General features: G+C 36.7%; 1 protein-coding gene across 3 annotated transcripts in view; it reads left to right on the top strand.

Annotated features, from left to right (window-relative positions):
• Positions 1–13,335, top strand: part of Fut8 (fucosyltransferase 8) — a 224,550-nt gene that overhangs the window by 181,002 nt on the left and 30,213 nt on the right. The window lies entirely within an intron of this gene.

Below are 13,335 nucleotides of genomic sequence, written 5' to 3' on the forward strand. Positions count from 1 at the left end.
TTCATTTTATTTTTGTTTTGTTGAGGGCAATCTGAATAATGCTTGATTTTTGTTGAATGAAAACATCAAATATAAGTAGGGGGGTTGGTTATCAAGTTTTTGTTTTTTAATCTTAAAAGTTCATTAGTTAGCAAAGAGAAAGTAATGTTGCATTAGGACAATTTTACGTCTTTGTCACAAGAGGACTCTGACAAAGCTGTATTTCACTTACATAACGTTATACAACCTTCATTTTAATACTGACTAGAAAATGTTTGCTTACAAAATAAAAAACATCTATTTTGAAGGAGAAATTAAATTCATTCAAACAGAATAAATTTCTCCCCAGATTGAGAAATCTCAGGTAACCTTCGTGTTTCTAATTTGAGATAAGTGTGGCTTTTATTAGTTGGCTAGAGTCCTTTTTCTCCCTATTTCATCTTTGATAATATTTAATAGCTACTAGGAAGTCTTTAGAGACCCCTTCCAGAAGCACCCCTAGGGGGAAGTGCATTGTTTTTAATTATTAGAGAACAGGAAAAAGGAAGATTGGAGATTGTATTGACTGAACAAAGTTGTTTAATCTCAGAGGCTGCCCTGGTAGGTAACCAACTCATCTTCTGTCTAGTAACTTTACTAATCTGCTAAACTCAGAGGCAAATTCCCTCTCACCTCACACACTCCTGCCCTCCTCTTGAAGGCCCAACAACCCTCACCTCTAAAATCCATAAAGTAAGGAATTTCTTTTGTTCGGGGGGTCATTGTTGAATCTTCTAGGCCATTTTCCCTTGTGAGCTGCTAGTGTAAGATCACACGTTTCACCTGAAATCTTACTCAGCACATCTCGTCAAACCTGGGATGGATATTATTTAAAACAACTGTGAGAGACCAAAATTTCCTGGGTTTAATTTCTTCTGGGTTATGCTGTAGGTCCGGTCATATAAAGTTTACTCATTTTATTTGACCATACTATTTTTAAGTAAAAATGTCAAAATAAAAGCAATGAACATTGATTACTAAAAGCCAAGAAAGTACATAAAATACTAAAGAAAAAATAAAAATACTAAATATATAAATATGTATTCCTTTTAGCCATTTCAGTGTATTTTAAATTAGTAGACATTATTTCTTAGAGTAAGTACCTATAAAAACTGAACAGAAAGTGAATAGTACAGCCCATCTCTTGGGTATTTTGCACAGACAACTTTACCGTACTGTAAGTATTTGCATTGTTGTAATAGATTTGTTAAGATGGGAGAAGTGATGGGGCATGGTAGCACATGCCTCTAATCCCAGAACTCAGGATACAGAGGTAGATGGATCTCTGAGTTTAAGGCCTGCCTGGTTCAACACAGAGAAATTCTGCATAAATAAATAAATAAATAAATAAATAAATAAATAAATAGAACTGAAATCCATTTATATTAGGATTCATGGTTTCTGCTCTATAATTTTGCTGTTGTCAACTGTATAATCATATGCTTCATAACTTTGCAGAGTCCGTTTAGTGCCCTAAAAGTGCCATTTCTTCTCCCTATTTATCCTACTCTTCCTCTCTTCAAGTTTTGTCAACCACTGTCTTAGCTAGCTTTAGCTGTCAAATTGACCCAGTTTAGAGTCACTCGAGGACAGAATCTCAACTGAGTAATTTTCTAAAGCAGATTGGTCTGTGGCCATGTATATGAGGGATTGTCTTGATTTTTGATTGATGTGAGATGGCTCAGCCCACTGTGGGTGTCACTATCCCTATGCAGGTGGTTGGGCTATATAAATAAACCTAGCTAAGCATGAGCCTGTGAGCACTAGAGATAGAGGTAGCAAGCAGCATTGCCCTGTGCTCCTGTCCTGACTTCATTCAATGACAAACTATAACCTGTAAGGTGAAGTAAACTCCTCCCCTAAGCCACAGCCACTGAGAAAATTAGAAAAACCACGAGTTTGTTTTCTAGCCTCCATAATTTTCCCTTTCCTACCTTTTGTTAGAGTTCCTGCACATCTTTCCATGACTTGACAGTTTATTTCTTTTTATTACTGAGCTGTATTATATTGTATTTTACTTGTTTATCCAATTATCTATTGAAGAACATTTTAGCTACTTCCAATTTTTTACAGTTTTGAATAAAGCAAGTATAAATATTTATGTGCAGAACTTATGTAGACATCATTTTTACCTCATTGGTTGGGTACTCAGAAATAAGATTACTAGATCACATGGTAAGACTGTATTCAACTTTTTAAGAAGCTACCCAGACTCTCTTCCAAAGTGACTTTCTTTGTCAGTACAAAGTATAAGAACAAAATACTGTGAACTATGTGGTTTAACCAAGAGACATTTCTAGAAGCTGGAGGGTGTAGGTGAAGCCTAAGGTGCCAACAGTTCTATTTCTTGGTGATGATCCTTTCCCCAGAGTGGAGTTGCTACCCTGCTTTCGCATTACCTTGGTCTCTTATAGAGAATGGGAGCTCTGATATTTTTCCTTTTATAAAATCAGTAACCCGTTATGAACCTGTATTAATGATAGTTCTCTAGAAGAATAGAACCAATAGTGAGTGTGTGTGTGTGTGTGTGTGTGTGTGTGTGTGTGTACACGCATGCGCACGCACGTGCTTACTTGCTTGTGTGTTTGTGTGTGTGTTTAAAAATGGGATTGATTGGGTTGGCTTTTCATGGTAGCAGCTGGATAATCTCATGATGGTAGCTTGTACTTTAAGGAGACAAAGAACATGGTACTACTTAATTTAGGAAGCTGCTTGTTTCAGCAGCCCCATTCCAAGGTGGAAGGCCTGGAAGGTTCCTAGAAACTTGTTGAAAGGCCCCAAAACCTAGAATTTGGTGGCAGCAGGTTGTGCGCATTGATCTCTCTTGCCAGCCTTGGAAAGTTTTGCCCAAGTTCAGGACAGATCTTTACTCCCAGCCCCACAGTCACTTTCCTGGTGTAAGAAGCCTAAAGTGGCCAGGGATAAATCTTGTCTCTCAGTTCAACATAATTGCTGTGCTTCTTGGTAGGATTTATTTCATCTTGTAGAAGCATCCTACACCCTGATCTGGAGCTGAAAATTCCAGAACAGTAAAGTGTATTGCTATGGAACAGGAAACAAAAATTTGGTTAGGGAACCACTAAAGTTGATGGTAATTGATACTTGTTTCTATTGTCCTATAACAAAGCCCATGGTTTCTCTTTAATGGAGTTAATTTTCTTAAGAGTTCCAGCCATTTGTGCCATACCTGCCAGGTCTGTGGTGTAAAAATACTCACACTTCTTTCCTTGTCAAACTGAGTGCTTCTTCCCATCTTTCTGCTTCTAGTCTCTTTCTCTCTCTCTTCTCTCTCTCTCTCTCTCTCTCTCTCTCTCTCTCTCTCTCTCTCTCTGACTATAAATCTGCTAAAATAGTAAATAGCAAGTAATATTACCAACATCTGGCCACTGGGTATTTAAACACATGAATTTGTGCAATTTCAGATCAAAACCGTAGCAGGACTATGCATTCACAGCCTTATCTACACATCTCTATCTCTCCAAAGTCTCACATCCTCATACCATCAAACTGGGCTTTAAGACTTCAGTGTATGAATTTTAGAGTAGAGAGGAAGATCTGCACATTCTGTTCATAAATGTGGCTATACCATTTTACATTCCCAACAGCAATTTAAGGAACTTTGAATCATTTATGTCTTTCTCAGCATTTGATACTTTTTGTCAAATGTTTAAATTTTAGATATTATCCATTGTCATCATTTTCTGTTGACAGCTTATATTCAGCTGCATGGATGACTTTTTACTTGGCTTTCCATAGCTGTGACAAAATACCTGAGAAAAACAATAATAGAAGACTTGTTCTGATCATGGCTTCAGAAATTTCAGACCATGGTGGCTCACCTTTATTGTTTATGGGCCTGTGGTGAGGCAACGCGTGGCGGTGAACATGAAGTGGGTGAAGCTGCTTACCTAATGGTAGCTAGAAACAAACAAAAGAGAGGGGAAGCACCTAGGGCCCCAGTAAACCCTTCAAAAGTATGCCTGCAAGGACATCTTTCCTCCAACTAGCCTCTACCTCCCATTTGCACCACTAACTGGAGACCAAAGATTTAACAGTTGAGGACATTCCAGATGCAAACTCCAATATTTGGGATTGGCTTTATTCAGTGGGTAGAGGTTTGTATGATTGTTTGAGGCTCTGTCTTCTTTTTTGACTTGTGTGCATTGCTATGAATTTACCTTTCAGTGTTGCCTTTGCTGTGTTCCACATTTTGATGTTTTGGCCAAAATACCTTTTAATATCTTGAGACTTCTTTCATCTTATGTTATAAAAAAAATGAGAGATTCTCACTATCTTTCTGTTGATTTTTAGTTTAATTGTATTGTAATATGTGGTCATACTTAGTATAATGCTCATTTTTAAAATTTTGTTAAGATGTATTCTACTAATCAAAACATGGTCTGTTTTGATGAAATGCCCTCCAATAAACTTGAAAAGACTGTATATTCTGTGGCTCTGGGTAAAGTATCCTGGAAATGTTAACTCAGTTCTACTTCATTTTTACTCATGCTCTTCTGCCTGATGGCTCTTTCAGTGATCCAGGCATCGAAGTCTGCAAGTATAATAATGAAATTATATGTTTTAGTTTATAGCTAAAATATTCTGGGATATAGATTTTAAAGAAAATGTGTCTTCTTGGGAGTCAACATTCTCATTTTATTATTTCTCTTATCATTTTATTGCTTATTATTTTCCTTGTTTTGAAATTGATTTTGTCTGAAATTCATAGACATAGAAATTTAGTTTTCTTTATATTAAAATTAACATGATTTCAGAGTAGTCCATCCCTTTACTTTTAACCAATATGTCTTTATATTTAAAATATGTTTCTTGGAGACATTATATAGTTGAGTTCTGCTCCTCACTCTCTGACAAATGAAAGTAAAAAGTTGCATAGTTTCTGTCATTTATGTTTTTAAACTAATGATACTTAAAGTGATTATTGGCATATTTGGTCTTCTAAAACAGCTTAGTTTCAATATATGAGAACCAACCACAGATACCATGAGACCAATGATAGAAAGAAAGCAGATTCAAGATTGCAGGGTCACTTATTAGTAAGTGACAGAAGCATGACACTGAATGGTAGCAGAATCCCATGTATTTTCTGATTTTAGTCAGAAAAATAGGGATGTGACTTTATCCAAGACAGAATATACCCATTTTATTTCAAGCTAATATCAGAGTCAAGCACCTTCCTGGTTCTAGGGTCTAACCAGGGTCCACATACTACTGCGATATGGTTTTGTCTTTGGCTAATGGGCATAGAAAATGGATCAGAGCCCCTCAAGGGCAACCAACGCAGTTTTAAGTCACGATGGCTACAGTTATGGCAAGCTGAATCCATAAAGTTGAATAAGAGAGTCTATACTATGTTTGTATTTGTTTCCTTGTTCTTTGTTTGCAATTGAATTTACCTGTTTTTCTATCTTGTTATATAGATTACATTTTTTCTCTTGCCTTAGCGTATCAATTAAGACCCTTCCTAGCAGTTGCTCCAGAGTTTGTAATATATGTTTATAACTAATCTAGATCCACTTTTAAATATATATTCTTTCATGGATATTGCTACCACTTTATAATCAGAGTATTCTGAGTTCTTTTCTCCCAACCTTTGTAACATTGTTATCGTCCATTGTACTTTCTGACAAATTAATTGGAAAGAATAGGGGTATATAGTTCAGCAAGTAGCATGCTTGCCTAGCATTCATGAAGCCCTGGATTTGATCCTTGATATTGTATTAAACCTGCCATGGTGGGGCATACTTGGAATCCCAGAGAGGAAGGAATATAGAAACAGGAAGATCAGAAATTCAAGGTCACCTGCAGTTACATAGAGAGTTTGGGGCAGCCTGGAACACTCTACTGTACATAGCTGGATTTATCTAGCTTTTTCTCTCTCCTCTTATTATAAGCTGGCAATAATTTTTCTGAAATTCTTTTTTTAATTATTTTTTTGAGACTTTCATCTATTTTCATGATTTCTATCCCTTCCTCACCAACTCCTCCAGCGTCGCCCTTTCTTGAAATTCATGACTTCATCTTTGCTTATTCTTGTTACATACACATATATACTGCATATATGTATATATAAATACAACTTTTGAGTCTAGAGATCACATACACATATTACACACACACTGGAAAAGACTCGTTCTCCCCTTCTCAGCAGCACCTGTAGCTCTCATCTGGCAGGAGTTGGAGCTTGTTGCTTATGGGATTTTCTTCATCCCTGTTGATGTGTCAACTAGTGTTGTTATCATGCAGCTCTTGTTTATGCAACTGTATTGTTGCTTTCACAGGTACAGCTTTGTACATCTCTAACTTGTAAAGGAAACTTTCATTGATATCTGTTTCTCTCTCCTTCTTTTCCTCCTCGCCTTCCGTCTTGCTTTTCACTCTCTTTGCTTCTCTCCCCCTCCCCTCTTTCTCTTCCACTCTCCTCTCCCTTCCCTTCTTTACCTCCACCTCTCCTCCTCTCCCTATTTCCCTCAGCCCTGACAGATTCATACTCCTCCAGGTTCAGCCTCCTAATTCCTAGGGTTATAGTTATATGTCACCATATCCATCACTGTACAGAATTCTAAATGAGTAGTTTTAGTCTTTAAAATTAAGTCTTTCTTGGTTGAATAGTTTCTGAAGTAAAGGCCAATGTCATTTTATCCTTTTTCATCTATAAGTAAAGTTTTCCCATGTCTTGGATTTTTAAAAAACACCTTTTCTTTGATTTTCTTTCATTTCAATGTGATTTTCTGAGGTATGTTGTTTAGTATTTCTATTCCTGGATGGTAGTGGGTTTGGTTTGATTGAAGTTTTGTTGTTACTTGTAGATCAGGCTGGCAAGCTGTGTAACCCAAACTGTCCTTGACTTTGAGCTCCTCCAAAATGCTAGGATTGCCAGGGCATGGTGGCACATGCCTTTCTTTAATGCTAGCACTGGAGAGACAGGAGCAGGAGGATCTCTGTGAGTTCTAGCCATCCTGATCTACATAGAAGGTTTGAGTTACATAGTGAGACTCTGTGTAAAAGAAGAGAAAAAGTTAGGGCATTTATCACCACGCCTGGCTAGATTATTTGTATTGTTTAAATGTATACTGCTTAGTGGTTTCAGATCCATATGGGTTTATAATTTTGTATCAGTCATTAACTTTAGAAAATTCTCAGGACTATAATTCCAAATATTCTCTTCCTTTCTCTCCTTTTATACTTTCATTGCATGTTATTCACTTTTTGTAATTATTCTAGTCCTTGGGCAGGTTATATATCTATATATAATATACTCATGGTCCTCTTGTCAAGCTCCCCCGTGCTGAAGTAATAGGCATGTGTTACGATGCTAAGATTATTTCCTGAGATCCTGTTGCATCTTTTTCACTCAGTTTTCTAAGTACACTGTCACGTCTTTAAGCTCACGGACCTTTTTGCTGGGTCCTATGTAATGCTTTTTGATCTGATGATGCCATTTAGGGTTTCTGCCATTTCAATTCTAATGCTTTTGTTTGATAGCATTTCATTTTCATTTTTTTCAGAATTTTTTTCACGCCTATCCTACTCATCTGCTCTTACATGTTGTCTACTTTTCCATTACATTTCTTAAGATATTAATCATAGTTATTTTTAAATTTCTAAACTGATTACTCTAAAAATCTCTGCCATATCTGAGTTAGGTTCTAATGGTATCTTTGTCTCTCAGGCTGTATTATTTTTATATCTTTGAGCATGAGATTTTGTTGAAATCCAGGTATCATGAAAAGAAATGGACTTTTAGCATAAAGTTTTATGTTTATTTGACTGGAAGTCAAGCTATGTTTAATGTTCAGTCTAGCAGTGGACTCAGATGCATTAGTTTCCTTTAGTGATGTGTTGTCCTAGACCTTCCTGGAGACTTCTTAAAGGGGCAGCTCTTTCAGCTCTAGTTTTTGTTACTCCTCAGTCCTGTTGGAAGGGTGCCCTAAGGCACTGTGCCTGTGTCTCAGACTTAGTTGTACTTTTCATTTGCAACACATAGGTGAGCCTTGGTGCAACTCCAGTAGGCAGACACTGTTGAAGAGAACAGAGGACTCACTTACAAATTGAGTTATCACAATACATGAAAATTTTCTGAAACTGAACACAAAGTATAGTAAGTTTTATTATAATGATATAGTGATCACAAATAGTAATAAAAGGAATATGAAAATAAGTTTTAAATGAAATGCTTCATTTATTTTTATGTTTTCGGTTATGCTACATAAAAGTATTCAAAGTAAGATTCTTTTAAGTGAATTTCATTATAGACTTCAAGTTAAAACCCAGTGTGAAACTCACAAAATTCTGAATGATGGGCAGATAATGTTCTAGCAATAACACATGAATAGAGTAATTTCTTCTGGCTCTGTAAAAATTAATTATAGTATCCGATACCATTCAATAACTAAATTATATTTTCTACAGTATTTATCACTTTCAAAGATGATTTTTTTTTCAGGAAAAAGTATCCAGCTCCCTAGAAAACATACAGTGACATAACAAAATTGACCAAAACAATAATAATATTTCTTTTCCTGTCATGTGCTCTGTAGGTAGCATGTATTAATGAAATACTTGATTAGTCTAAGGCAGGATTCCTATTTTCTGGAGTAGTGAGTGGTGAGAAGACTTAGAAATATCTAGGTAGCTTTTTTAAATTCTTACCTCTACTTTTCTAGGTATTCAAGGTGTTAAACTGTTGTCAAACTAACTGGTAAATGTATAAAGGCAGGACCTGAATAGTATTGATTGTTTGCATCTTGAAAATTGATAAAGCTAGTAGCATTCACAAACTTTAACATTTCCATGTAACACTGAGCTTGTGCTGATGATAGTAGGCTCTCTTCTAACCCAATGACTATTTCCTACATCAGCCTGTGGGGTCCTTATTAAGTACGTTACTAATATATGATTAAAAAATTCATTTGTTCAATTAAATATTTATGTTGTGCTTATTGTGTACCTGAGACAGTGGTAGTTGCTGAGACAACAAAGAAGGAATTATGTCATTGGGAAGGAATTATGTCATTGAGAAGGAATTATGTCATTTGGAGAGAACTAGCTTTGAACTCTCATCCCTGCTGTTCTCTTTATACTTGAGAGGAAGATAGAAGTGTGGTTCCATGGCTCTGAGAGAAACCAGCTAGGGCTTTGAAGCCTGTTGATAGATAAGCATCTCCAGGTTGAGCAGTGAGCTGTAAAGAGTGAGAAGTAGTAGTCATAGAAGGGAAGAAGCTTCTCGCCCAGGTTTTAAAATAAAGTGTGCTGACAGGGCCCCATTTTTTCAGCCAATTAGAAATTTCATGAGGAATATAATTATCAAGTTATAAAATTGTAGTTATCCTATACATTTTAAACCAATAACAAACCAATACCTGCCTCCCAAAGTGCCAGACATGTCTTGCTTGCCTTGTTTGCTACATGCATCTTCTTCCATTTTCTAATCTCTTGTCGTTAAGGTTTTGTACATTTTGCTTGATCGCACCTTTTATTCTTGTGTGGATATCCCCTGTGCTTCCCTGCTAAACAAAAGGTACTTATTTCTAGAGTAAAATCTTTACAAGATTTGTCTAACTATGGCAATCTGATGGAGACATTTTCTCAACTGAAGTTTCCTTTTTCAGTTTGACTTCTGTTAGACTATATTTGATAGAAAAAAAACAGAGAGGGAGGGAGGGAAGGAGGGAGGGAGGGAGGGAGGGAGAGAGAGAGAGAGAGAGAGAGAGAGAGAGAGAGAGAGAGAGAGAGAGAGAGAGAGATATTTTCTCAAAGAACTAGCTCCTGGTTTTGTTGATTCTTTGTATAGTTCTTTTTGCTTCTACTTGGTTGATTTCAGCCCTGACTTTGATTATTTCCTCCCAACCCCTCCTCTTGGGTGTATTTGCTTCTTTTTGTTCTAGAGCTTTCAGGTGTGCTGTTAAGCTGCTAATGTATGCTCTCTCCAGTTTCTTTTTGGAGGTGCTCAGAGCTATGAGTTTTCCTCTTAACACTGCTTTCATTGTGTACCATAAATTTGGGTATGATGTGCCTTCATTTTCATTAAATTCTAAAAAGTGTTTAATTTCTTTCTTTATTTCTTCCTTGACCAAGTTATCATTGAGTAGGGTGTTGTTCAGCTTCCATGTATATGTGGGCTTTCTGTTGTTTTTGTTGTTATTGAAGACCAGCCTTAGTCCGTGGTGATCTGATAGGAAGCATGAGATTATTTCAATCTTGTATCAGTTGAAGATGGGTTTGTGACCAATAATATTGTCAGTTTTGGAGAAGGTACCATGAGGTGCTGAGAAAAAGGCATATTTTTTGGTTTTAGGATGAAATGTTCTATAGAGTAAGATGATTTCTATCATGTCAGTAACAGCAGTGGCAGTCGCATTGTAGTTGGAGATGAGGCCATGTCCAGTATCTCAACCTGTTCCCACAGTGGAAGCTGAAGTAGCTGAGCTGAGAAAGCAGATGTTCTACAGTTTACGATGACACAGGAGTCTCCCATGATGGTGATGACTGGAGTTATTGGTACTATGCGTACTGGAGTGGCTTATACTTCTAGAGGATTCTCTGTTCTAATCTTTGTTTTTAGGCCAAGATGCATGACTATTCTATTAGCACTTTGTACGCTGCTAGAGCACAGTTCTATGCTAAGTAATCCTTTGGCCTGTGCCACAGAATTCTTGCCTAGATTTGTTACTATTTCCTTCCTCAACATATATTTTATTTTTACTCTCTTATAATGTACTTAGAATTTCTAGTTAAAATTGTGTGTGTGTGTGTGTGTGTGTGTGTCTAGACTGGTACTCACCTAGTAAATTAGGCTGGCAGGACAACAAACCCCAGTAATCTGCCTGTTTCTCTCTCCCTAGCACTAGGATTACAAGATTAAACTCATATCTTTGCGCTTGCAAGACAAGCATTTACCATTGGAATTATCCCCAGCCACTCTAGTTATGATTGCTTGGATCTCAGGGTGGTAAAATTGTCCTTTACCCTATCTTAGGACTGAAATTCAACACGATTCAATATAATCAGGAGATAATTCTTCAGCACAAAAAAAAAAATAATTGACTTAAATCCACCATGACACATCTCATTGCTAATTCTCCAGGTGTGACAATCATGGAAGCAGCTATAAAGTTCCCCCTAAGCGAAAGGAACTTCAGCTTTCCAAACAACAGTGCAACAGTGCAGTTCTGATGGTATGCCTGCTTACTGTAGTCACCTTTTCCAATGATTTTTCAAAGAATAACTCAGTTACCTTTGGGCCCTTTCCTGTGGCTACTCACTGTCAGGAGATATGACAGATAGTAAAGCAATAAATTGTGACTTTGTATGAGGAAAGGAAAGGTGGAATTTGACTCTGGTACATTTAATGAAAAATCATTCTTGTCTTCTCAGGTACCTGTTTCTCTATTGTCCTGCCACTGAGAGATGCTCCTTTAGGGTCTTTGGGATCCTGGGACTGGAAGAATCAAACTAGGAGAAAAGTATTAACTTACTAAAAAAGAACCACCAACCAAAACTTACTCTAAATTTCTATGAACTTACGGGGTCTTACAAGCTGTGAGAGACTGTTGGCAGCATCATTTAAAAAAATGTTATTGCATTTGTTACTTTGTTATGTGTGTGCCATGATGTGAGTGGGGAGGTTGGAAGACAGCCTGTAGAAGTCCGTCTCCCCTTCCATGACAGGAGTCCTAGACATAAACTCAAGTCGTCAGGCTTGGTGGCACGTGCCTTTACCCACTGAGTCCATGTTTTTCTCTAGGTATCTATAGAATTAGTAAATCTATTTCAGAAATTCAGAATTACCACAGGGATTGTTGTATTTAATGTCATGGTCAGACAAACGTCCTTGGTCTTTTTCTTTTGATATTGTCCTGTCCACCTGATTCTGTAAACTCCCTCACAATAGACATGTTCTCTGTCAGCTGCTCTTTTAAAGGTCTCCAGTCCAGAATACTGCTGAGTTCTGGAGTCCAGTTGCCTTTGCAAGGTTTTCTGTTGCTAGGAAAAGCATCAAATGCCTCATCAGAATGCGACTCAGTCACTCCCAGGGAGTGATAGATATGCTGTTTTTAGAATGTCACCAATGCTGCACTGTGTTTCATGTGATTGAATTTAGAACTTTTCTCTCAATTGGTTAAAGCCTTCATACCGACAATGATAATAGTCTTTTGTGTTGTTGCCAAAGTAGACCAGAGATAGAATTTGTACGGCAGATTTTTGTTTGAGAAGCGATTTCTATCTGCTGAAGTGGGTGAAAAACAAAAGAAAAGTAGCTTAGGTATTGACTTGTTAATAGCTTATCATCTGTATTTTAAATTAGAATGGATCTCTGTCATTAAACAAGGCTATAAATATTTATGTTGTTATAATACCAGAAATAGATTTCCTATTTTGGGGGAGTTTATTTATTTTTTGTGAATGGCCATATTTGTATTCAAGTCAAAAAATTTTAAAGGGTTCTTCATACATTAGAGATCTCATAGCTTGTTAGAGTTTAGGCTTGATATCTCTTTATTCTTGCCTTCTCTGTCAAGTCTCAGTTTAGTAAAAATTTAATTTAATCTGTTATATATGGACTTATACTCTTGAAGAAAATATTAATTCCAGAAACTTAGATAGTCTTTATAAGCATACATTTAAAAAAAAAAATCCTGAGCTGGGCAGTGGTGGTGCATACCTTTAATCCCAGCACTTGGGAGTCAGAGGCAGGCGGATTTCTGAGTTCGAGGCCAGCCTGGTCTACAGAGTGAGTTCCAGGACAGCCAGGGCTATACAGAGAAACCCTGTCTTGAAATGAAGTAAAATAAAATAAAATAAAATAAAATAAAATAAAATAAAATAAAATAAAATAAAATAAAATAAAATAAATCCTTACTAAAATATGAACAGAATATCATTGGCTTAGACAACGAGCTGTTTCTGAACAAAACAGAGTTTTGGTCATGTTGGGTAATAACATCAAATTTCCTAACATTTAAATAGCCAAATGTCCCTACCCTTTAGCTTGATCATTTGATGAAATATTTGGAAAAGATAAAAGCTGCATACTGTGTTATTGCCTTGGTAAACGGCATTAATAAGACATGCCTTGGGTATAAAGCAGTCACTGACATGAGATTACTGCCATGTATTTTTCAAAGGTTATATCTTGACATACGTCTTTTCTGGACCAAACTTGTAGTTGCTTCCTGAGAATTTTTTAGCAGAATTGACTCCAAGATAAGTAATCTTTTAAGAATGACTCTGCATTTGGCATTGTGTTTAGCTTTCGTGTGTGTGTGTGTGTGTGTGTGTGTGTGTGTGTGTGTG

The sequence above is a fragment of the Grammomys surdaster genome, unplaced genomic scaffold (assembly GCF_004785775.1).
Source record: "Grammomys surdaster isolate TR1022 unplaced genomic scaffold, NIH_TR_1.0 127, whole genome shotgun sequence".
NCBI lineage: Eukaryota > Metazoa > Chordata > Mammalia > Rodentia > Muridae > Grammomys > Grammomys surdaster.